The sequence below is a fragment of the Meleagris gallopavo genome, chromosome 1 (genome assembly GCF_000146605.3).
Source record: "Meleagris gallopavo isolate NT-WF06-2002-E0010 breed Aviagen turkey brand Nicholas breeding stock chromosome 1, Turkey_5.1, whole genome shotgun sequence".
Taxonomy (NCBI): Eukaryota; Metazoa; Chordata; class Aves; order Galliformes; family Phasianidae; genus Meleagris; species Meleagris gallopavo.
In genome coordinates this window covers 161,930,394-161,957,182 of record NC_015011.2, presented here as the reverse complement: position 1 = coordinate 161,957,182, position 26,789 = coordinate 161,930,394, and the positions used below count along the sequence as shown (strand labels likewise).

The following is a 26,789-nucleotide window of genomic DNA, read 5'->3' as shown; positions in this document are numbered from 1 at the left end:
GGTAATGGGGGATGCTGAGAAGGCAGAGATACTGAATGCCTTCTTTACTTCCGTCTTCAGTGAAAAGGCTCTCCCTCAGGTTTCCCACACCCTGGAGGTTAGTGAGAGGGTCTGGGGAATGGGAGAGTTCCCTTTAGTCAGGAAAGAGGACGTGCGTGAGCGCGTAGGCAGTACTAAGGTCCACAAGTCCATGGGACCTGATGGGGTGCATCCACGTGTGCTGAAGGACCTGGCGGAGGTCATTGCCGAACTGCTCTCCATCATTTTTGAGAGGTCTTGGATAACAGGGGTGGTCCCTGAAGGCTGGAGGATAGCCAATGTCACTCCGGTCTTCAAAAAGGGCAAGAAGGAAGATCCGGGTAATTATAGGCCTGTCAGCCTCACCTCTGTCCCTGGAAAGGTGATGGAACAGCTTGTGCTGGATACCATCTCCAGACAACTGGGAGAAAAGGAGGTTATCAGGAGTAGTCAGCATGGGTTCACCAAAGGGAGATCGTGCTCGACCAACCTGGTGGCCTTCTATGATGCTGTCACATGCTGGGTAGATGAGGGAAGTGCGGTAGATGTAGTCTACCTTGATTTTAGAAAGGCATTTGATACTGTCTCCCACGACATCCTTATAACAAAGCTGAGGAAGTGTGGGATAGACGAGTGGACAGTGAGGTGGGTTGAGAACTGGCTGACTGGCAGAGCGCAGAGGGTCGTCATTGGTGGTGCAGAGTCTGGCTGGCGACCTATAACCAGTGGTGTCCCCCAGGGGTCTGTGCTGAGTCCGGTCTTGTTCAACATCTTCATCAATGACCTTGATGAGTGGCCACCCTCAGCAAGTTTGCTGATGATACGAAGTTGGGAAGATTGGCTGACACGCCTGAAGGCTGTGCTGCCATTCAGCGAGACCTGGACAGGCTGGAGAGCTGGGCAGTAAGAAACCAGATGAGGTTCAACAAAAGCAAGTGTAAGGTCTTACACCTAGGGAGGAATAATTGCATGCACCAATACAGGCTGGGGGATGAGCTGCTGGAGAGGAGCTCTGCAGAGAGGGACCTGGGCATCCTGGTGGACGACAGGTTGGCCATGAGCCAGCAACGTGCCCTCGTGGCCAAAAAGGCCAATGGCATTCTGGGGTGCATTAAGAAGAGCGTGTCCAGCAGGTCGAGGGAGGTGATCCTTCCCCTCTACTCTGTCCTGGTAAGGCCTCATCTGGAGTACTGTGTCCAGTTCTGGGCTCCCCAGTACAAAAAAGACAGGGATCTCTTGGAAAGAGTCCAGCGGAGGACCACAAAGATGGTGAAGGGCCTGGAGCATCTCCCCTATGAAGAAAGGCTAAGCGAACTGGGTCTTGAGTGGTACGTGGAGACAGGACGAGGGGAAACGGACATAAGCTGCAGCATAGGAAGTTTCGCACGAATGTGCGTAAGAACTTCTTCACGGTGAGGGTGATGGAGCACTGGAACAGGCTGCCCAGGGGGGTTGTGGAGTCTCCTTCTCTGGAGATATTCAAGTCTCGCCTGGACGCCTACTTGTGTGACCTGGTGTAGGGAACCTGCTTTGGCAGGGGGGTTGGTCTCGATGACCTCTAGAGGTCCCTTCCAACCCCTACAATTCTGTGATTCTGTGATCCTAGCGACTAACCTTAACGCCAATACTCGGTTTCATTTTAAAACATGAAGTATTCATGACTCATTCTAATTTACATATATTTTCTTATTTTATTATAAAAATGGCCATCTTCCTTTGCAGAGGCATATATAACATTGTCTCTCTTATTATGTCAAGTAACATTTAATAGCCCTTAGCTGCAACTTGGGACTGTTATGAAATGTGCTTAAGATGAGTCATCTTCATTCATTTATCCTGCAATAGGAAGAATTCATGAATGAGTGATCTGCAGTAATTCAACTCTACAAAGAGAGCCCATTCACATACTTCAAACCTGGTTATCTGAATCACTAATGTAGCTGATTATTTCACTTCAACAGAAGGAAATTTTGGCTTAAGAAAAGTTTCCACAGCAGTCTGAATACTTCCAGTATGTCAGAACAGTATCTAAAAGAACTTACTGAAAATAAGCATTTTGGTGTAACACATAGATATGCAGCCAGATATCATCCTGTCTGTCTAGCAAGAAAATCATGGTGTCTTTGGAAAGTAAAAGCCCGACAAATGGTTTAAATTGAAGTTGTGTTAAAAGAGTGGGCAGAAGTCAGTGCTATCAGACAAACCACTGTGCAGTCAAACAAAACGTTATAGAATCAGAAATTGTCCATTGATACTGAAAAGTGTTCGTCTGAAGTTGTAGTTAAGTCAAAATATACACAGCACAAAAGCAGCTAAAACCTAAGCAGTTAGCTACAGAAGTATAAAACAACGGTGCTTGTTATTTTACAGAAATATGCATGCAATACATAAAGAAAGAAATACACTAAGTCATCAAAACTCAGTCAAAATAAAGGGATTTGATTAACCAAGGAGAAAGCGTCCCTCAACAAGCACTGCTCTTTTCCTACAGATTTCAAACTAGGAAATACACACAATGGCCTTTTCATCCAATCTTAACTGGCATGGAAGAGGCACATGTTAAGCAGACACTTCTCACTTACAGCTCCAGATCATTTAAAGCTTTAGAGATCATCTGAGTGAGTTATATAGCAAGCAGACAGCAAGTATAGAGACCTCAAGTATAGAGACCTCAGTATAAATGCAGTATTTTCTTCAGAAGTTAGGCCACAGAAAAAGCACAGTGTGCTTCTCCATTAATTGGTTCTTTACGTTTTCTTCACTGACAATTTAAAGAGTATTCTAAAATATTCACTATATACATATCTCCCCTTTCTTCTGGAAAGACAATGACTCTTCTTGTTTTCAAGTTGAGAGATTTACAGAGTACAGAGTATCCAAAATATGTATAGTACTCCTCAGAAATAAAAGAATTATGACAAGAGCACCTCAATTTTTCTAACAGAACAACAAATACAGTTAACATTATGGTTAGATTTAAAAACAATCCACACTGACTTCAGCAGACATTGCCATCTCAAAGGTGAAATGACCAGTAACAAAGCACAAGGCAGCTTTAGAATCAATGAAGGAATGATTTAAGTAAGCTGCACAAACTACTGCACATGTGTCTCTGCACTTCTATGAGGGATCCACCCAGAAGCAGCTCATTACCTCTCAACTTCTATTCTTTCATTTTTACAATACACTTACATAGTTGCAGTTTAAGCATAAGCCAATGAAAATTGCTTTGCCAGAATCTGAAACTGTTATCATTTTAATCACTGGTCAACGCACAGCATTCCAAATAGTTATTATCCTTTGCAATCTCAAATTATTTCTCCTTTTCCCTGGGTATCTTTTAGTAAGATTTTATTCCAAAGAAATCCTAACCACATTTTTTGTAAGGTAACTTTTTGCTAAATGTAGTTTAGAATACAGACTTAGTATTTTCAAGCACTGCTTTTTAAATGAAGTTCCCAGAGCCAGCTCATTTTAGAAAGTAAAGTCAGAAACCAAGAGATTTCTTCATATTGTTTTGATAAGGGAATGTTTTTAATGAAGTATTATGTGAATTTCTTGGAAAAAAAAAAACAACCCTATGCCTGTTCCAATTCTTTCTTTGGGTAAATTCTGAGGCATCAACATTAATTACATCAATATACAACGTTGTATATAATTACAGTTTTTCTGCGAGCAATGTGCTGTATCTTTGGAAAGTAATATGCAGATACACATTTCTAACATATGCAGCACAGCTTCTTTTTAAACAGCACGTCACAGAAAAAGCAGAAAAAACATTTTTTTTATTGACTGTTAAGTCAATATGGTCAGGCAAGAATAGAAAGATTGGCAAATATTTACAGAAAAACAGACTGGAAAGCAGTATTAAGACACATTATGATGACTAAATCAACATCCCACTAAGAGCTTCTCCACTAAATTTCTGACATTTTTGTTTCTCCATACCTTTTCTTAAATAAGCATCTCTTCAAATAGTGCTCATTATGTATTTCCACATCTCTAGCTTTGAACTGATCTAATAACAGAGTGCGTACGGTGAAGAAAATAAAAATAAAAAGGAAAATAATGTGAGGTTTCCTTCTTTAGTGTCAGTGCAATAGTATCCTGTGGCTATAACCCATTTTGAAGACTGGGCATCCATTTTGTGGCAAAGTAAAGCAGACTGCACTTGAGAAGCTGTGGCAGAGCAAGAAGGACCACTGATATCATATAAATCTCCACAGCGTGCACTACATGAAATCATTCACTTTTCACAAATCTAGATAAAGTAGACAAGGTAAACATTCCTCATTGTTGCAATACATACCATTAAACAGAATAGAATATCACAGAATACCCTGAGTTGAAAGGGACCCATAAGGATCATTGAATCCAATTCCTGACTCCACCCAGGACCTCCCAAAAGTCAAACCATAAAATAAAACAGTACAGTATCACTTGCCAACGGAGTTTCTTCTTTAAGTCAGAAAGACCCAAAAAGTCATGAAGGTAGAAAGATCTACTGACATTATCATCATAACACAGAAATGCCAAGAGTGGCAAGAATAGACCAGAAAAGGTGCATTCAAGTGAACATGCCCAGCTGGTTCTGTTCTAAGATTAGTGAATATATAGACACGAAAACCTAAGTTATGATCTCTGTTTTAACACCACCTACATATATGCCATATTATTTTCATGTCCTGGGAAGGGGGAAGGACAAGGAGAATGCCCACACAAGTTGTGTACAGAAGCTGCAGGACTTTTAAGGAAAGTTGTAAAGATCATATCTGAGCTTATTCCCAGTGAACAACTGTTATCTAATTATCTCTTACTCTCACCTTCATATTTAAAGTGTGAAGAAATAAGCAGTTGAATCAAATCACAATAGCAAGTTGTCTATTTAGAAAGTAACAGGATCAAGAAGGATAAAAGCAGTACCACAATAGGTAAGAACTCGAGTTGTACAGATACAGTATTTTTACAGTATTTTTGCAGTTCATCATGCACACTTCCTACTTTCAAAATGACTGTGCAAGGAAATTAAACCCACAGAAACACAAGGTACGCTTCTCCTCAGCGTTCTGTGTAATACAGGTAAAATACAATGCCCTATCTGTTGTTGTTGGATTTTTTTTTTTTAATCTTAAACTGCAAGACAAAATTAATTTGTTCCCCTCGGAAATTGCGAAGTAACTACTATACAGATATGTTTCAAATAAGAGTCTACAGAAACGTGAGCTGCAATACTGACTGATTTGTGGTTAAAGTGAAGCAACAAGACTGTGCAACTAGCACACTCTTGAAAAATGGCACTAATGAACATGTAGACTTTAAGAATTGTTGATGTAAACTTAATTACAGTCCAAGGCCTCTTTTTAATCAGCTATCCTGTAGCCCAAGGACCCAACTCTGACACTGGAAACAGACTTTTTATCTCAGACTGAAAGGAGGGAAAAGGAGATGCAAGCTTCTTGCTTCAGCTTCTCAGGACTGCATCTGTTGGTTCTGGGACAACACACAGAAAACAGAAGGTAGGATTCGTTGTCCCAGCAGATAACAAACAACAACAAAGTGACCTTGTATCTGAATATGTATCTTGTATCTTATAACAGAGTGAACTGGTATTCTAAACAACAGCAGTATCTGAGTGCTTGTTTCTTGCAGCTGTAGATTAATTAACTCACAGCTAGTTTAATTCAGAACAGAAAATATCCAAAATGACTCCCATGTATTCTTGGATGAAGTGTTTGTACTTTGAAGTGAGATCAAGCTAGACCTCATGGAGGTCATTGTTTGGCAAGAAAACTACCAGTAGGATAACAGACAACTACTGTTAGCATAAGCAAAACAATGACCATATTATAGCAAAGAATAAAAAAACCCCAACATCCCTCAAACCAAATTAACAACTCTAACTTTTAAATTAAGGTCTGTTTAATAAATAAGCTTAATGAAGTTGCTACAATAGTACTTGCCTGTTTTGTCTGCAGACTAAAAATGCCATGTTATTTAATTTCAACTAATACAACAAAAAAGTACACTCCTCGTGGTACTGAAATCTAACCCTAACACGAAGTCTTTTAGACTATTAAATAAAGCTTGTACTTAAAATTACTTCAACACTAGAAACTGCCTTTTATTTATCTTGATGCAGAATGCGGAAATATTATATATATATATATATAATATATGTTTTACCTGTAATGCACTGAAATTGTCCATCTTCTCTTCTTATTGTAAATGCTTCCCCTGGATTAACTTGCACAAGAATAACCTTAAAAATAAAAGAGTGTTCACAACCATTACATGGGAATATGTTACAAAAGCTTAATATGCGTAAAAAAAAAAAAGTTAACTGACAAAAAAAAAAAGGTCTGAATATATTATTTTCCACTTTACATTATCTGCTGCCTTTATCCCACGGAGAAAGATTAGAGCAAGAGCAATTACAGACATTTTAAACAAACTTTTTCAAATAACCAAGCAGAGAACAGCAACTAGGGTAAAAACAACACCTGTACAAATTTTATTTTCTGGACTGTCCAGCATAATCAAAACATTATTTCTATGGCTTAAATTATTTAAACAAATTACATTTAATTCCACATTAATCAAACTACTACAGAGGTAACCCAGGACTTCCAGTGCTTATATTTTAAATATTACTGCTTGGCAAACAGTTTTTCAGCATAGGAGAAACATCCTGTAATTTCCTTCTTTTCATGATCCAAGCACGTTCATACATTCATTAATGATAAAGCATTATCAGAACTAATAAGAAAGTAAGCATATCAGATACACAATATGGAACAGTATGAATAGTTTCATTTGCAGAAAGCTGTTGAACCTCTTCTTTTCTTCATGTGTGTTTGCTGGTTTTTGTTTGTTTTTCGACCACACAATGTAGAATATGTAAAAAAGCATACGCAGCTGAAAAACTATGGAAATCAGACAGAAACCAAAGTAAAAGTCCAGCACCATTTTAGACTTCGGGATTCTTCTTTGAAACCTGACTTCGAGATAGTATGTTTGTAGCTGTGAAGAATCCACATAAGATTAGAACAAAGGAAAACACAGAACAGGTACATTTCATAGAATCCTTAGAATTGGAAGGGACTTCTGAAGGCCATCTAGTCCGATTCTCCTGCAGTGAACAGGGGCACCACAACTACATCAGGTTGCCAAGGGCCTGATCCAGCCTCACATTGAAAGTCTCCAGGGACGGAGCACCTCCGTCCAACCACATCACTAGCTTCCCTTCTAGACTCCTCTTCATTCTTGCTTGCATGCAACTTCAAAAATTTTGGCCAAAAAAGTTTACTCTGTTAAGCTGCTAAAAGAAGTATAATTGGGCTTATTGCTGCTTCTTTACAAAGAAAATAGAAAGCTTCAGTGCATAAGAAGGAGCGGGACTGACTTTTTACATGTCTGATAGTGATAGGACAAGGAGGAATGGCTTTAAACCAAAAGAGGGGAGATTTGAGTTAGATGTTAGGAGGAAATTCTTTACTCAGAGGGCAGTGAGGCCCTGGCACAGCTGCCCAGAGAAGCTGTGGTTGCCCCGTCCCTGGAGGCACTCAAGACCAGGTTGGATGGGGACCTGGGCAGCCTGAGAAGCTGGCTGGCACTGCCCATGGCACAGGGGTTTGAACTAAATGATTTTTAAGGTCTCCTCCAATCTAAGCCATTTTATGATTATATGTCTTTCATTTTATCATACTGATAATTTTCCCAATCATCTAATGTATCTGACTATAAAATTCAGTAAAAGTTAGCACTTCTGCTGTACCCTGAACTCAGAAGCAAAATTACAGAAATGAGCTTCAAATAAAGCCTGCATGTCTTCAGAATACATTGTATCACCAGAGTTTGTTGCAAGTGCTTGTAGCTAGCATTTTAGCAACTGAATACCACCTTCAGACCATGACAGAGGGAACTGAAATCGACTGACTTGCTACAATTCCTTTTCCAGCCTTTCCAAGCAGATGTAACTTCTTGAAGATGTGTATTTAATTCACTTACCTTTTACTCTCTGCTGCAACTTAAGGTTCTAGCTTAAAATTTAGACAGGAACTTAAAAGCTTGCCATCTGCGTGGGCTGGAAAGTATCCAGATTTGCAAATGTTTTGGATTTATACCTTGACTTTTGGGAGGAGCCATTCTGGCAATCAGTACAAGTTTCAGTTCCATGTGTTGAGTGTCCATAGTACAGAATCAGAGAATCATCAAGGTTGCAAAAGACCTCTAAGATCATCTAGTCTAACTGTCAACCCATCACCATGAACTATGTGAAGAAGAAAAGTTGTAAAGCTCTCAAATTTTAAGCCAACGGGTAGAACAATTAATTCCCTTGATTACTTTCTAGTAAGATGGAATGAGGGATAAATGGTGTTACTCCATTGCTACCATTTCTTCAGTGCCAATGCCTGGCTCCTGGCAGCCTGGTAACTCCTCTTTTGTTGCTTTGGGAACCTGCTGGTCCTCCTCCTCCAGACCCTTGGCTGTAGGATATCTGGACAGGAGGCTCCAGCTAGAAAAGCTAAGTACATTGGCAATGGGCCCATTGGCACAACTGCAGCAAGCGGGCCATGTACTTTTTGATTTTCTTCTGTACTGTTTTCTCTTGCATGAAAATCTTTGTTGCTTGTTTCACAGTGCCTCTTAGAAGATAAAGGCTCAACACCTGTGCATAATGCAGTGGGAGAGAGCACTGCTGGCACTGGCTGTCCATGTGGCAATGATGGAGTCCGTACTGCTTTGACACTCCAGTTCTCAACAGGCTTTCCTGTCTCTGAGATCATCTGAATACCAATAGGCTGGGAAGACTGGCTGACTTAATGCACGTTAATTAGATGCTCAGGAATAGGAAATAGAGGTGGTTTGCTTTTTTTTTTTTTCTTTCTTCAATGGACCATTAGTCTGTTTGATGTGTGATTCTGTACTTAGCTGAATGGCTCCTGCTTCCAGCCTTGCTTTTATGTAGTACATTCTCATTTATATTTTTTACAACTGTTTCAATATAGGCTACACTTGCTGCTAAGTGTGCCAAAGAGACTCAATCAGGGCTGAAGTCATTTCAGAAGAACCACTGGTTTCAAAAGCCATTGTGCTGGGGAGTAAAGTGTATCAGCCCTGGTTCTCTGCCTTAATTCTGGTGACCCAGGGAGCCATCACTGCTTTAAGGACATTTCTGACACCCTCAGCTCCTAAGAATATACAACTTGCAAGAAGAAAAACTAAAGCTATGCACATTTACAAGGAGATTGGTACAATCCTGGTCAGAGGAGATATAAACAAGGAGAGACAATAATTCCCAGGGATTCACTCCTATTACGTAAGAATCTGATGCACATAATCAAAGATGAAAGAAAATCTAAAGGAAAAGGTAATATCTATATTTCATAGCATCATGTGTTAGGCAAATAAAACCCACAGGTTGCTAATACTTAGAACTCTTTAATTTTCAGCAGTTTTGTTGAGGCCTGCACATCTCATCGCCCAACAACACCACCTCCTCAAACCACTGGTGTTATGAGAACGGAAGCCCTCATCTTTCACATCAAACATTCTAGATCTCAGCCTCCTTCCTCTGCAGGGCGAAATATTCATGTTGGTTGTGACCAAACGACAAGCTTTTGCAAATTCTGGTGGTTCAGCCTCCTCCTCCATGCATTGTCCTTTTGGTGACAAATACAGTTGCTTTACTCCGCTATCCAAAAGGCTAAAATTGCTACCCAAATCCAAAATTCTGCTATCCAAAGGCTAACGTGCATTATTCTACTCACATTCCCGCTAACTGCTGTTCTAAAATAACTGCAATAAATTGATACAAAAATCATTTATGGTGTGCCAGCCTCAGTGGGATGCACGTTCAACAGAGTTTTCAAATGCCATTTCTCTTACTAGATCAACAAAACACTAATAAAAACTTCACAAGCTTAACAAAATAATGGGAGTTTAAGACACTGAGTCCTTGATACGTGCTCTATAATCCTATAAATGCATTCAAAACACCATCTACTATAAAAAAAAACACCTAATAAAATTTAAAAACATAATTGCTGAGTGCTAACACAACTTTGACTCAACATATTTTTGTCTCAAGTTCAGAATAACATGACTACTAAGAAATGGAGTATTAGGTCAACAACCAATTTTTTGTCATTTTCACTGGGGCTATAAATTGCTTCCTTTGAACTGCTATTTAATAATGATTCACATGACCTCAGTACAGTCCTCAATGAAAAGCAGTACAGAATCTCTATTCAGAGGAGATTAGCATACAAGCTGAAAATAATGGAGTAGAGCTACACATTTATCCTCAAAACAATCATTTCATAAATAAAACAAAGTGGCCAGCTCACATGGCTGAAGCTTGAAATACCTGTAACATCAGTTGCTGAAAAGTATTGAGTTTTTAACAGTGCAATTTCATACTTTTCAGTAGTACTTAATTCATTCTACAAAGGACATTAAAACGAATGAACAATACACTAAACTTTTTAGTGGTTTAATTAAATTGGTATGGATTACAGAGGTTTCTTAGTACAACGTTAAAAGCGAACTTTATCCTAAAAAACATGGAAAGATACTGCAAAAAGGAACAGTCTTCATTAAAACCACTTTTTAGCATGAAATACTTACTTTCCTGAAATTTAAAGGACTTGCCTTGCTGCCTGTCCACTGTCAGTCTAAGATGCATACCCTGGATTGGCATAGACCAGCTTTCTAATAAAACTCAATTGTGTCAGGCATTAGAAAGCTCAATGAGGTTTTACTGAAGTCATTGCTCAAACTCAGGCAGCTGCTCAAGCCAAGTAAGAGTGTAAGAAATGTCCTCACAGCCTTACCGGTGGCCCAGGTCAGTAGCCTATTCTAGTGCAGTACTTTATCTCCAATACATCAATTGTAGATGCTATATTTAGGGAAAGCAACAGAGTCTGGGCAGTTTCTGCAGCCCATCTTGCTCACTGCCCATACATTTGCCTCAGCTCTTGGGATTTGCTTACACTGTCTGCCTCCTTCATTATTTTTTTTGACTCAGCAATTTCCTCTCCTTTTACGCCCAGTTTTCGCTCACTGCAGGGTCCCAATATTTTCAACCTCTAAAACAGCTGCTTCAGTCCCTTGACCACATCAGTGGTACCTAAAACTAGATCTGCATTAGCAAAGTGAACAGTGCACAGCAACATTCCTAGGTGCTGCAACAATCGCCTGCAAAGATGAACTATGTTATAGCAGTCCTGATCACAACTGGGGCAGATGCCAGCTACCACTCTCCCAGATGATGCTACAAACTGTTCCAAGGCAGTTTGCAGACAGATATTCCTTCTGGAGGAGGAAACAGTTTCCTAGAACAGACTTGTTTCATGACATTCAGCCTCAGTTTCTGAGAACATTCTTGAGCACACTTAAATTACAAATACATAAACACTGCCTGGCAGTAGCTTTGCCTTTTTGAAGGACTAGTAGTTAAGGGATATCATCTTCATCACTTGTGAAAAATGTCTCTCATCTAAATCTCAATTTGACCTGTCTTATTTGACAAATCCATTCCTATAATACAATAATTTTAGATTTTTTATATTATTAATCTACTTAAATACAAATTAAAATACAATTTTACTGTAGCTCAAGTAGTATGATCAAGCCTTTCAAAGACACACAACATTGAGTTAGATAATTGTCTGTTAATAGTATGTCAATCAACTATACTATCAACAATATAGTTGATATATATATATATATATATATATATATCAACTATCAAAAATAATTTAACAATAATTTCATCTGAAGGTCTCATATATGATTTAGCTTTACCAGATCAGTGTGAGATGGGATGAGAAAGTATTCTGATCTTTTATCTACAGAATCAAAGGCAGTACAAATGCTAAAAGGACAGAATATCAATGCTTCCTATTTTTATTCAGTAAGCTTTAAACTACTGGCATGAGAAATTACTGGATTCTTCTGCAGACCGAATTAGAAAGAGATCTGAATATCTTTTCTTCAAATCCTTACCTTATTTTTAACCCTTATGAAATATATTTAATAAAAATAGCAGAGGGGGAAAAAAAAAAAGAGGAAGAATATCAACAACAAGAAGTGGAAGAGAGGCTGCAGGCAGAGCTGCAGCCACCTGGACTCAGAGCACTTTTCCAAAACAGAGAAAATGTTAAGGTCAAATGTTAATGCTCATCTCCAGAAAGATCCAGAAGTAACATTTATCAGCACAAAAGCGAGGCTGCAGAAGCCAAAATAAGCTTCAAGGAGGTATTTCTCCCCATCAATATAATCACAGCAGTATTTTCTAAAGGCAGAAGAGTAATGACGAAATGTTGTTGGTCTTCACAGATATCAAACACCTTCTTAAACACCCTAACATGTTCCTCATGGCACATGAGTACACAGGTTAATGTATTTCTTCATTGGATCCTAGTTGGGGACAGAAGGGATTTAAAATATAGAGCTAGCTAATCCTGTTTTGAATATGTTAGCTTGCAGACTAATTAAATTTAGCTAAAAAACCCATTAATTCCACTGCAACAACAATTAAAACCGACCCTTCATTCTGTCAGTAAGAGACACGATTTTACAAGCATCTGTGCTTCTCCTTCCATCCTGCTAACTGCAGTAGCAATGTGTCAGCAGTTTGCCACATTTCCAGGCAATTTCAGTGAGGAAGGAAAGGCAGCTTAGGACTTGGGATCACATTATAACATGCAGGGGAAAAAGTTTCCCTAGTGTTCTCATACACAACACAAAAAGTGAGGAACCAGAGGCCTTCACAACTAATGCTCACTGAGAAGAACATGTCTGTCTTCCACCAGACAGACAGTAAGGAAGACTGAAGTAGAGGCAGCCCTGCCCACAGCAGGGGTGGAACTGGATGGTCTTTAAGGTTGCTTCTAACCCAAACCATTCTACGATGCTAAGTTCTTGGGGACCTGGAGCCAGACTACAACTGATTCTGGTAAAGCCCCTATATAAGGTGAAACACTTGCAGGGCAAGAACACAAAAAAGCTTAGGCTTAATTCACAAGATTGTTACTTCACTGTTTTAATACAACATATTTCCATAGTGGACACCATAAATAGAATTAAAAGTCTAAATTATTTCTGCCCATATGGAGGGGAAAAAAAAGACATTCCATTAGAATCATAGAATGGCTTGGGTTGGAAGGAAGTCCAAGGATCATCAAGATCCAAACTCCTGCCGCAGGCAGGGCCACCAACCTCCAGATCTGGCACTAGACCAGGCTGCCCAGGGCCCCATCCAACCTGGTCTGGAACACCTCCAGGGATGGAGCATTCACAACCTCTCTGGGCAGCCTGTGCCAGCACCTCACCACTCTCTCAGTAAAGAACTTTTCCCTGACATCTATTAGGTAAAACCTGAAATGTGTCAATGAAATCTACAAACTTACCTAGTAAAACTATTTAACAAAGGACATCTCATAGCAACTATTACACAATTTTCTTCTTTTGCTCACCACCATACATATGCAAAGGCAGCTCTGAACAGCACTGTCAAAACTGGCAAGGCTCCCTCCTGAAACATCCACATGCATGTACATGATACATTCAGCCAAAATTATACTGCTCTAAGGAAATAAACAATCACTGGCAGAATATTTCCTCACAAATACTCTGCTGTTCCTACCAAATACACAGAGGATAAAACAGAACATATGTGCAAAAAGCTACATATGCAAAATATTATTACCAATATATCAGATATCCAGAGGTAATATTTGAAATTCACTGTTTAAATTCTACAAGCTTAAACTTAGTGTGAAGTTAAAAAAACCAAAACAAAACAGAAAACAGCAGTACAAATGACTGTTGTCCAGAAGTATGCTGATAACACACTGATAGGAGCAAAAAATATCTGAAATTAAGACAGTTCCTTAGCTTCATCCTATCCCTGCCATGTAAGGCTAATAAGATCTTCCTAATTTATCAGATTTTTATAAGGCTTATGGAGAAATGTCCAGTTTACCCTTATCACATAAGGATGATTCTCACTATTACACATCATGAAGCCACAGTTTCAATACCTGTATTTCTAAAAAAGACAAGAATGAGATGTCATCCTAACTCTTGTGAATTCACACAAATATTGAGAGATTCAATTCAGACGTAGAAAAATTCCAGTTACAGTTTCAGTACCACCAGCTGTGTTTCAAAACTGTTGTGGCAAGTTACGTTGCCCAAATAAGTGCTTTTATGCCTAAGAGCTTCTCTGTTTGTGGAAAACTATGCAATGCCCTTTTAAAATATTGAGTTTTCTGAACATCCGCTGCTTTATTTCTAACCAGTCTTACCTGAAAGATCAAAGCCATCACTTTAGAGTTACTGGGATATGAGACAAGTATTTTCTTATTTGCATTAAAGGAAAAATCTATAGATGTCAAGCTCTTTACGTCCCTCAAGGGTATACCTGCTCTCAAACCCATTCTTCAGTATCAAAGACCATCAGCCTTTTGGAGGGGAAAACTAAAATGCTAAGTGTTTCAGTCCAGACTGAGGCTAACGAAACCAGAGTAAAATTACACTAAATACTTTGTCTCGGTGCTGTCCATTGCCTCAAAGACAAGAAAAACAAAGGGACCCGACTGAATTTCAGGGCAAAGAAATATCCGGAGTCCTTTCTCCAGCCCCCCACTTCTCACTGAAGGCGAGAGGAGCTGAGTTAGCTGGTATCTTTGTCTAAAAGGAGTTAAGTCATGCCTTGTGGATTTACTTATTTTTTCCAGAATGGGTGAAATCTGGGACAAGTTTTCTAACCAAGTTAAAAGCTTCTGGATATATTTAACTCGAGTGCTAACGGATCTGCCATTAAATATATCACAATAAAAAAAATCCAATCCTTCACACCAAAACTGTCTGATATTCTAGAATATAAATAAAAATATTGAAATATGTTGAGAATGCAGGCAGAAAACAGGGAAGAAGCTAGGATATAATAAATTGATCTCATTCACTGCGAAAATCCTATAATAGGAATAACTAAGAGCAGGTTATATATGTTACATTACAACAATGGTTACAGTATATTTCAATGAAATATGTAGGAAGAATCTTCCTGTACAACAGAAAGGGTTACAAACTGAAGCAAAACTGTACTGCTGAAAAGCAGAGTTCTGCTTTCCTCTCGTGCTGTTTTGGGGGACTGCATCTTTTGAGGATCTTTTCCCCCTCACACAAACAGAAGTCTGGAAAACTAAACAGATAAAGTGTCTCAAATTGTTTCCTCCCTGGACCCTGAAACCTTAAAAAGCACCAATCACAATCCATTTCTGTATTAGCAGAAATAATGCTCTTTTCTGAAGGAAGATTATTAGGAAAGTTACAAGAGCCTCAAGGTTGATTTTCTTTTTTTTATTATTAATTTTTAATCCGTGTTTAGCATTATGTGGATACAGGTGCTAATTCAGAAGCAAATGATTGTCAGTATATATCTGAAATAACAGAAAGATTGTAATGAAATCATGTACTTAAACATGCTGGTAAGGTACAGAAATGTAAAATAAGCAGTGGATCGACTAAAAATACTGCAGCTGAAATTAGCTCCATAGTACTGATGAGAAGTATTTTCAGCCACAAGGACAGAGGTCGATTCATTTTTGAACATTTCACAAATTTAGGAAAAAACCGTCATTAATTCTCTTGGCCATCACGACTTCAGAATGTTAGAAATCCCCAACTAAATCTGTTTATAGATTGGTACAATCACATCCATTGCAAGATGCATACTGTACCTTTAAAAGCCTGTCTGCAATGAGATTAAAAAAGGGTGCATTTCTGGAAAAGGGTGAATATAACATAATACACAACTTCCAGGCAGAGCCACATTTATGCTCTGTCATTGGGGCATTCCGAACAATCACAATTTTTTTCCACTAATCGCTCCAATCAAGACGTTAATTAGTGGCATGCTTAAATCTAGTATCCCATTTCAAAAGCCTTAGCGCTTTAACTTACTGTTGCTCGCATCCTTTTATTTCTCTCATTCAACTGGTGCTACCACAGTGACAAAGGCTGAAGGAGGATCCAACAGTCACCGCTCCAGATGCTCCAATCTGTTCCATTCACTCAATATGAGGCAATCTTCAGCGATGTGCTGAGCACTGGCCCCCCTCAGCAGGGCACCTTAACCTGACCGTCACGCCGGAGCATCTCCCTCTACCTTTCCCTAGAGCTGTGCATCCAAACAGCATGTGGAGGCAGGATGGGAAAGGTAGGATCAATTAACAATATAGTCGGCAATACCTACCTCAAGCCTTCCTTCCTATCAAATTAGCCAACGTACAGTGAGCTTCCTGCTGTACACGAATGTATCATGTCACCATAGCAACTAAATCAACAAATAGCTGCTGCAGCATCTGCTTCTGGATCATCTAACGTCAGTCAACAGAAGGCTCGGGTTTAAGAGAACAAAGCTTCCAAATATATTCCATTTTATAAGTGTGTTTTTAATTTAGCCTCCTGATTCCCAGATAGGATACACTAGGCAGGAATGAGCCAACTTCTGACTGTATCCTTGAATATATGATGCAGCTCATGACTTGTGTGCAAATAAGCCAGAAGGGGGGGTGGGAGGGGAAGGAATAACGAATACTTTAAAAGAATTTAAAAAAATACAGCAAAGAAGTGAACAGTTGGATTTTAATGCACTTGTTCTTAAATACTCTTTACTCCATACTGTGCATTTTTATTTGGTACATTAGGTGGTATGGAAAGGGAAAAGCATGTTTCCCAATTCTACATTATGATTTCCCATTCACATACACGCCTGCCTTAAGTAACACAAGAACCAGAAATACCTTTTATTAGGTATTAATATTTAAGACATTGCAAGTGACAAAGATTGTTTCCCTCTATTAGTCCCCAATAAAGAGTGGAACCGAACGGAAATCATCCAGTATTACTTTCTGACAATTTAACATCTGCTGCCTTTAATCCCAACAATAGCAGGGGTCCATTGGCATGCTCTCACTTGTAGAAAGACAGCGATGTAAGGGAAAACACTCATTTCTCTCTCCCTGTGAGAATTTACTTCAAATACCACATACGGTATAAGCCTGTGCTTATGGTCTAAGTCCTGGCCTCTAAGCAGACATGGCAGATGAAAGGGCATCTTAACAACCTGGTACCTGCAATGTGAGAATGTCAGATCACTGACTAGACATTGCCTGAGCTATAGAAAGATTAAACATTATTTGGACAGTATTGTCTGAACTTTTATATAAAGAGACTCAAGCCTACAGCTCAGTTAAAAGAAAGGCTATTGGAAGTATTCTATCTTCAATTCACATTCTCTGTGATTCATCAGCACAACATTCTTTACCAAGAAAAAGCTTTCTAGGTCAAGATAACAGTTCTCCATATCCAGCATCATTTTATTACTGAAAACATTTATGTTTAATTTTAAAGTGGCTGTTTTTTCCATCTGTGTATGGTCTTCTGTTACACGGAATGTTGCAGCTACTTCGTCTCCCCAGAGCACAGTCCAATGAATGGGGAAAAGCAGACACTGAGTCTGGATAATTCCACTGCAGCTCTGAAGCTGATGCACTGTGATTTGTGGGTTCGATGCCCCATTCGCACGACCCTAAAAGCTACTGATCACAGAACATTGCAAGACTTCAGTGCTGTTATTCATGAGCTGCACATGAATTGCCAGATGGAACCACAGCTGTGGTCCAGCTAAGGTGATGTCAGTCACAAATGTAGTACAGCTCAGTTTTCCAAAATATCTTGTCCATATCATTATGCTAATGAGACTAAGGACAACTCTCTTCCAGAATGAAACCTGCTAACATTTCAAAAAGTGGTTAAATGGAAAAATGCAAATGATCTATGTAACATGCATTACTGACAACAAAAGACTATAAAATAAGAAGGGGAAAAAAAAAAACAACAAAGTGACATCAGTTATAAAAGTTAGGTTAAAACTATGCCTAGGGTCTTTGGCAATTCAAAACAATTTAAGGATCTCATGCTTTTCAAGAACATTATTTCAACTGTAACTGTCTTAATGTCATCTTCCACAAGACTGCTCAAACTCCACCTTCCATTAAACCTTCTCCTTCCCTACTTATGCTGGCTGAAAACTGAAAAGTTCTGAAAACTTGAGGCTGGTTACTGTGTTAGGTGGTATTAATTCATGGCAAGCTAAGCACACACGTTCGTGGTATCTATTCAGAAAAGTAATGCCAGAATTTTTGTCTAAAATCTTGTTTTGTAGCATGAATTACAGAAAACAGGCTTCTCATCCTCATTTACAAATGTCTTACAGATACCGATCATCACCCAAGGAACGTTATGCAATGCTCTTAACAATAAAGTTTTAAAATCTTACTATTTTCCACCCTGTTCATCTAAGCAAATTACAATTTATGGGTTTTACACAATTCTCTACCCTAGCATCTACTATTACTGACTGACAACCTAGAGGGATCCAAACTCTCTCTTGACATATGAAGATTAACACTTTCCTAATGAAAAACAGAAAAGATCTGAGTAGTAAACGTTGTTAGCAGATCTCCTTTTCCAGAAGTCAGGAGGAAATCCATACAGAATTACATGGATATTTAGAATCATAGTATGGCCTGGATTGAAAAGGACCACAACGATCATCTAGTTTCAACCCCCTGCTATGTGCAGGGTCACCAACCACCAGACCAGGCTGCCCAGAGCCACAGCCAGCCTGGCCTTGAATGCCTCCAGGGATGGGGCATCCACAACCTCCTTGGGCAACCTGTTCCAGTGCGTCACCACCCTCTGAGTGAAAAACTTCCTCCTAATATCTAACCTGAACCTCCCCTGTTTCAGTTTAAAACCATTCCCCCTTGTCCTATCACTATCCACCTGTGTAAACAGCTGTTCCCCCTCCTGTTTATATGCTCCCTTCAAGTACTGGAAGGCCACAATGAGTCTCTCCAGAGCCTTGTCTTCTCCAAGCTAAACACGACCAGTTCTCTCAACTTCTCATAGCAGAGGTGCTCCAGCCCTCTGACCATCATAGTGGCCCTCCTCTGGACCCGCTCCAAGAGCTCCACGCCCTTCCTGTACTGGAGGCCCCAGTCCTGGATGCAGTGCTGCAGATGGGGCCTCACAAGAGTCGAGTAGATGGGGACAATCACCTCCCTCTCCCTTCTGGCCACCCCTTTTTTAATGCAGCCCAGAACACAGTTGACCTTCCAGGCTACAAGCGCCCACTGCTGGCTCATGTCCAGCTTCTCATCCACCAGGACCCCCAAGTCCTTCACTGCAGGGCTGCTCTCAAGGAGATCTTCCCCCAGTTTGTATAAACACCTGGGATTGCCCCGACCCAAGTGCACTTGGCCTTATTGAACCTCATTAATTTACTTAATATGTTGCAGTAACAATTCACGTGCTTGGGATTTAAAACAAAAAGAAAAGAAGAACCAGATTTTTTAATGACAACGTGCCTTCTCCTTCAGTTTCTTGAGGCTATCTTGCCAAATTGCCAAACCTCTGAATATTTTCAGGGGTGACAGCAAGTAATTGTCATTTTTCTAAAATGCAGCTGACATAAAATCAGCAAGTATTTCACCTTTAACTACTGCTCCAACGTGCAGTCAGCACCACTGCATGCACTATGACCACTGACTACCCCTAGAAGTAACTGGGAAAAGGAAGAGGTTGCTACGTTAAGTACTACTCAGTGGAACTCACATTTGAAACTATACATTTCTGTATGTCTTTGCTGCTTTGTGTAGTACAAGAGGTTGGAAAGATCTGATAATTGGTGACCATCTCTTCTGGCATAGGGAGCTTTTGTTTATGAAAAAGTTTTTAAAATTCTTACTGTACCCATGTTTCCCCCCCACACTTCTTCCACATGAAGAGCAGAGCTCTCTTGATATGAAAGATGAGCTGAAAGTTGATCACAGGATGAGAAAAAATAGATGGCTTGGAGAGCTGGAGCCTTGTTTTGTAAAAATAGAAAGTCTTCTAAGAAGAACCAGTAAAAAGAGAAATGTTAAAATCTGCATCTAATTTCACTGACAAACATGTTCAAGACTTGTCAATGTCTACGTATAACAGCGTCTCTATGCTCCATGTCTCACACTGTATTGCTGAGAAATATTTACTTTTTCTTCTTAATCTACTTTGTCTGTTTTGTCTATTCTCTTCCATACTACACAATTCCCACAGCTTGGCTAAGCAAAGTTTTATTTGTCTCATTTACAGCAAATCCAATCTGTTTCATTTGCATTGAAACAGGCTGTGGTTAGTAGAAAGTGCACAGAAGATTTGCTACTTAAAATAATCCCACTGTAATATCTTTAAATCATGAAAAAATATAAATGTAAGAGTAACAGAAGTGTTTCAAAGGATCTGTATAATGCAACTAACAAGCATTTGTGTTTCAAAGTTTTAAGCTAATCCTTGTTTACCAGGAATTAGAAGGATATTGTTAGGAGCAGTCACTTAACTCTGGAACTTTCTGAAACATCTGGTCCTGGCCAGGGTTACAAGCATCAATCTCCATAAATAAAAAATACAAGATGCGAACCAGATTATTCTTATTTCAACATAGTCCAGTGAACTTGAGTTTTACAATGCTAAGCAAACGGAAGGAAGGACAGAGCTCATACTGCGCAGTAAAGTAGTAAGGGCTAAGCTTCCAGCTAATACTCACAGAGGATGGCCAGTCCCCTTGATAGGCACCTTCCATACATCTGCTTTATTTGAAACAATCTGAAGCAGAATCAGGGAATAAACTCATTTAAGATTAAAAGATAGAAGACTGTCAGATTAATTTTGGAAAATGAATTGAACAGAGATTCGTGTCTGAATGAAGTGAAAGGGACAAACAATTAACACTTCTATTGCTCAAGGAACTACTGATATTTGGGTAGATTTCAAATGCTTAGGGAATCAAAAAGTTCAAGGGTGTTAACAACTCCTGCACTTTGGCTGCAAGCTGTGCCAGCAGTTGCTGCGTAAAGTATTCTATGTCAAATACGTGTTACTTGGTGTTCCACTTGGCAAAAAACTACTTTGGATGACTGCCTACACCCCTAATCAAGTTGTGGAGGTCTAAATACTGTGATGATCTTAATAAGCACACATTTGAAACAAGTTAAGTTGTCGTGCAACAGTTACAGTGCTGCTAGTATTTTCCCTCCATAAAATGCCTAACAATACATTAAACAAGAATCCTACCAACATCACAAAAGCTGGTTGAGATGAGGAAACTCAGGTTAAAAAAAATAGAAGATATACAAGTGATGACGCAAGTCAATGGCATTCCTCACCTAAAAGAATTTCTTTGTCAGTAATATCTGGACATGTCTGAAAACATGCACAACCAGTCTGGCATTCACGAGAAACAATATACAACGTTATAAAGCAGTCAGGATCAACCTTTGGCCTAGCACTTGAACACATTATTTCAGAAAGGTTATAATGCTACAGTTAATTCTCCCTCTGTAGGCTGAGGCAGAGCCATTTCAGCACTTACCCTGATCTCCTTCAGGTTTCTGCAGTACAAAAAGAGGATCCAGCAAATGGGAGACATGCTGCATGCCTTACTCTACAGTCAAGAAGTTACTCCAACATCAAGTTACTGGTGGAGAACTTCGCCAAGTGAGATCATTCTGGCTGTGCAGTGCTCTGTAATTTATACTGGAGTCATTCCACAGGATTAAATGATGGGAGAGAAGGTATTGCTGCCTTCTTTTCTCTATGTTTTTGACAAAGATTTAGAGTATAAAATTTACCTGAACAACAACTAGAAACTTGAATTAAAGTAAAAATGCCCTTTAAAAACAATCTCTCCTTTGCAATGCCATTGTAAAGTTAAGAGAAAAATGTAAACAAACAAGATAAAAGAGTGTAGGCATCCATCTTCTAAAAAGTTTACAAAAGTTTAAAAATATGTAAGCCATTAGTTTGCAAAGAATATGGACAGGAAGAGAGTTTTGTTATTTCCCAGCATTTCTTATGACAGCTCAGTTTGGTGACACAGGAATATGTTAAAAGCCTGTAGTATTAAAGATTGGTATTTAAAGTAGAAATGTTAAATCCAGACTACAAAAGGAAGTGCCAAAGGAAGAACTGTAATCTGAAGTTATTAAAAAAATGCATTTCACACACATACAAATAGTACAGCACAGGTTTTGATAGCACTTCTGAAGTAGTCTCTTGCAGCTCCCGTCCTTTCTATCTCCCAGAAGTTCTCCCCATACACTCAGATTCGGGCATCACTGGATGTCAAAGCACTGCTTGGACAACACGAAACAGTGTTAGGAAAGAAACAGAAGGCTCTATCCTAGATTCGATGAGGTTAGGAAGGTTCAGTCTGTACTGACCAAGTGATGGAAACTCCACAGCCTATAAATATCTTTCCTGTGTGTTTTCTCCTCTATTTCTCTATTTTCAAAAAGCAAGGGAAAGAAATTAGAGCCAAAGGCCTTTTTTTTTTTTTTTTACTATGGTGCATAAACCAGAATTTACTTCATCCCTAAGGATGTCATCCTGACTGCTCTATGAAATGTGTAATTCTGGAACACGCAGAGGCTTAGATGGACTTTGCCCAGTTATAAATTAAGAAACTTCTCAGTCACCATGACAAACAGGCTTAGCTAGCAAGGGATGTACTTCAGATGAATTTCTGTCATTAAAGTAACCTTGCAAAGCAGTTACATTTTTGTTTTGCAGAGAGATTACAATAGCCACCTTTTGAAGAACAGATATAAGTACTGAGGACTACTCTGTATGTTTTTGACTCTGGTATTCAGATCCTGGGGTCCACTTAGCGTTAAACGTCCAATGGAAGGAAGGAAGCAATCACCATGCCTGAGCCTAAACAGGACACCCTTCCAAATGTTGATGACAGAGGAGCACAGACTCAGGAACTGGGAGCACTTGCAACAGACTGCAGAGAGGAACTGGGCCACCTCAATGCTTGTAGCCACAGGTAGTTTGCGCCTACTCATCTCATTAAATAAAGCACTTCAATATAGGCACAGCTCTTTACTCACCTTACTAAAACAAGACAGATATCAACTTCCAGGACGTGCTTATTTCTCCCCATTGACTGTACTTGCAACCTAGAGTGACTAACACTTGACTTTAAATCTGATTTTCCCATGTCACCCACATCTCTAAAATGTCAGCTTCCAGAAGATCATTCCACAGGGGGAAGCCATGTCACAAGTACCTTGGGAGAAATCTAACTAAACTAGAGACTAAAACTGTTCTAGGATTCACAGCACACAAATTAAATCAGATGTTTAGAAAGAAAGAGGACTACTCAGAGAAGCTTTATGAAACTACTTAATCCCACGAGTCTTCCTACTGAATACAAGTAGGAAGGCTGAGAACTACATAGCCTTCATTCTCCTTTCTACATTTTTTTTCAGATGGTAAATACTAAAATACATTCAGATGCAAATATTAATTATGCAGTAAATCCAATGCTGCTTTTTCCTTACCATCTAAGAGCAATACAATATTCGTACCTAACTAAAAATGAGGGTATTTTGAATTCTATCACTTTCTGCTGAGAACAAAGACCTCTTCTTCAAATGTAAAGCAAGTTTTCAATGCATTTGCAATCAAAGATGCAGCTTAAATGCACAAGAGAAAATTGCTTCCAAAGGCAAAAAGCAGTCTACATTTAAGACTTCACTCTTCCTGACCAAAAGAATATGAAGGATTTAGAGATACAGCAAGAATTAAATAATCTTCGGGCATCAAAGCTCACATCCTTTCTATCTCACAGCCTTTTCTAAAAAACTCATAACTGACTTTTACAGAAAGCATCTTTTGCATATGAAATGTCCAAGAAAAGTTTCATGTATTTTTCAGTGATGACTGCTATATAGAAATACTAATAAACAACTGCAAAAAAAAAAAAAAATCAGCTTGACAATCACCTTCTGTACAATGGAGCATGCAGTATTCTATGCAAAAGAGTGCTAGTAATTCCAGTGAGCATAATTCTGTTGCATTTCAGTGCTATGAAGTCACTGAAGTATGGAAGAATAATTGTCAACTAAAACCAGCTTTAATGAGTCCCTGAAAAAGTTCGACATATACACTAATCCAATAGAGCCAAAGGGGAAGTAAAAAAGTAAGACAGAAGCAGCCATGCATGTACTCTATGAAATCAAAACAAAGATAAAAGGAAGGAAAAGAGCACAATATGGAAAACTGTGGGAACATTTATAACAGTGTATGTTTTTAAACAACGTTTAGCACAGATTATTTTCTTAGAGGAAAAAGATTATGCAACATATGCAGTTCTAGGCTTGACTTCCAGCAGCAAGGCAAAACCAAAGCAAGCTGGAACCTGATTATATATACCATATGCCTTGCAGAAACAGAAGCATCAGATGAAAAATTGAGGAAAAACATTTAGTAACCTGATTCAGACTTTTATTACCTTTCTGCTTTAACCCCGCCTATATAATCAGAAAGTCATAAAAGGGAATTTTTAGAAGTACTTGCTTTCATAGCTGTCTGACCAAAGACTTTAAAAGATTAATGCCGACTTTAAGTCTTAATACTCAAATAAATCCATTTTAGAAATACTAACTTGTAGATTTAATGCTAAATATCTATTTCAATTCAAAGAATTTGCAAAACTCAATTTGCACTTAAACTCATATACTGCATATACTGTGTATACAACACACGTTCCATACATATTACACAAAAACAGCCAGGCTGGATGTGACTTTGGGCAGCCTGGTCTGGTGCTTGGCAACCCTGCACATAGCAGGAGGTTGAAACTAGATGATCACTGTGGTCCTTTTCAACCCAGGCCATTCTATGATTCTATGAGAAACTAAGTATCTAAGGCAAGTGACCAGCTTCATAACCTGAAGGTATGACTTTTTGGTGGTATCTCACTGAGAAAAAAAGCTGACTAAAGGTCAAGCACTTTGTGCCCCATGCCTCAAAGAAAAGGAAACATTTAGGAGAAGACCACTCAGAGTGCTGCCTATCTTCTTGGTAATGAAGGACACCAATTTTAGACTGGGATGTCTCTCTGCGACTTAATGGCTTTAGTGGGAAGGTGCAAAGAGGGTCAGAACTGGAGGGCTGCTGCAAACTTCTGTCAGTAATTTATTGTTTTGTCTTGGGTAGAGCACTGAGTGCAGTAGGGACTGTCTGAAACAATTTAACTCCAATATACTATCAGGAAAACAAAGTATCTGTTAAAGAAAAAAAATGAACTTTCCTCTACATTTTCCCCCCTGGTTCACTCATCTCCGCCACAAAACCAGGACTATCCTTCACATCTAACCACAGCAATAACCAGTAAAGCCTCACCGGAGTAATCAGCCTTCCATGGAAAACCCCAAAGTACTTCTGTCCTCACACAATGCTTTCTTAGTACAAGCTGGTTTTCCTCAGCTTTTCCATATTTCATACCCATCACTATCACAGAGACTGAAGGGAGTATACTACCCATTCTACCACATACACTACATTAAACACAGTGATGATACAGTGTAAAAGCAGTGCATAATAAAATGAGAGGAGCTAATGGGCTCCAACTCTGCTCTTCCTTTTCTTCAGTTTTGTACTGTGAAACTAATATCAGCTTCTGTGAAACTCATCTTGTGAATTGTTTTGTTTTAGAATAGGGTGGAAAGTTACAGCTTTAACCTGAACAAACTCTTCTTTCCTGCATGTGACCTTTCATCTTAACACGTTCAAATATTTGTACTATTTCAAGTTTCAACTGCTAGCAGAACTTTAAATACTTGAAATAGATCTTGAAGATATGTACTGTTCTAGAAAAGCACTGAACGGTCTATATCATTTCAGTAACTCATTTCTACCTCCTGCTGAGTCCAACCACAATGCCATCAACAAGGCTTGCTGCTGGGTCCTTGGCTACTTGGGTCACAACTCCATGCAATGGCATAGGCTTGAGGAGATAAAGTCTGGAGATAGAAGTGCCTGACAGAAAAGGACCTCGGGGTGCTCATCACAGCTGGCTGAACATGAGCTAGCAGAGTGCTCAGGTGGTCAAGAAGGCCAATGGCAACTTGGCCTGCATTAGAACTAGTGCAGCCAAGAGGAACAGCAAAAAGCTGGTGAATGACTAGAAGCAAGAGAACAGCTGAGGTAATAGTAGTTGTTTAGTCTGAAAGAAGCTGAGGGGAAACCTCATTACTCTCTGCAACTATCTGAAAAGAAGTTTTAACAAGGAGGGTGTCATTTCCTCAGATGACAAGTAACAGGATGCAAGGAAATGGCCTCAATTTGCACCAGGGAAGGTTTAAATTGAACAGCAGCAAGGATTTCTTCACAGAGAGAGTGGTCAAGCACTGGAACAGGCTACCCAAGAAAGCAGCAGAGCTCCCAGCCCTAGAGTTAAGAGACATAGAAATGTGGCACTGAGTACATACTGGCGTGATGGGCTCCACTGTAAAACAAACAAACAAAAAAAGTGAGCTAATATTCAGGTTAAAATATTTTTCAAAACACATGAAAAAAGCCCAACTATTTTGTACTTCAATACATTTTGTCTGAAGATGTATACATACTTCTTTCATCAGTATAACAAAATTATTTGTTATGTTTGCATTGTAATCACAGAATGGCTTGGGTTGGAAGGGACCTCAAGGATCACGAAGTTCCAAACCCCCTGCCACAGGCACGGCCACCAACCTCCCCATTTTATACTAAATCAGGCTGCCCAGGGCCCCATCCACCCAAGCCCATCCCACCTCCAGGGATGAACAGGGCATCCACAACCTCTCTGGGCAGCCTGTGCCAGC

The 26,789-nt window shown here is 39.3% G+C and overlaps 1 long non-coding RNA gene across 3 annotated transcripts; it reads right to left on the bottom strand.

Moving 5' to 3' along the window:
- Positions 1-1,546: 1,546 nt before the first annotated feature.
- On the bottom strand, positions 1,547-23,835 carry LOC104917498. Of its 3 annotated transcripts, none has more exons than XR_796911.3 (3): positions 21,509-23,835; positions 6,202-6,277; positions 1,547-1,854 (listed from the first exon to the last, which is right to left on the bottom strand). It is a non-coding gene; the product is annotated as an uncharacterized LOC104917498 (long non-coding RNA). The 3 variants fall into 3 exon arrangements; XR_002110966.2 differs by lacking the exon at positions 21,509-23,835 and adding an exon at positions 16,286-16,559; XR_796910.2 differs by lacking the exon at positions 21,509-23,835 and adding an exon at positions 15,994-16,275.
- Positions 23,836-26,789: the final 2,954 nt, after the last annotated feature.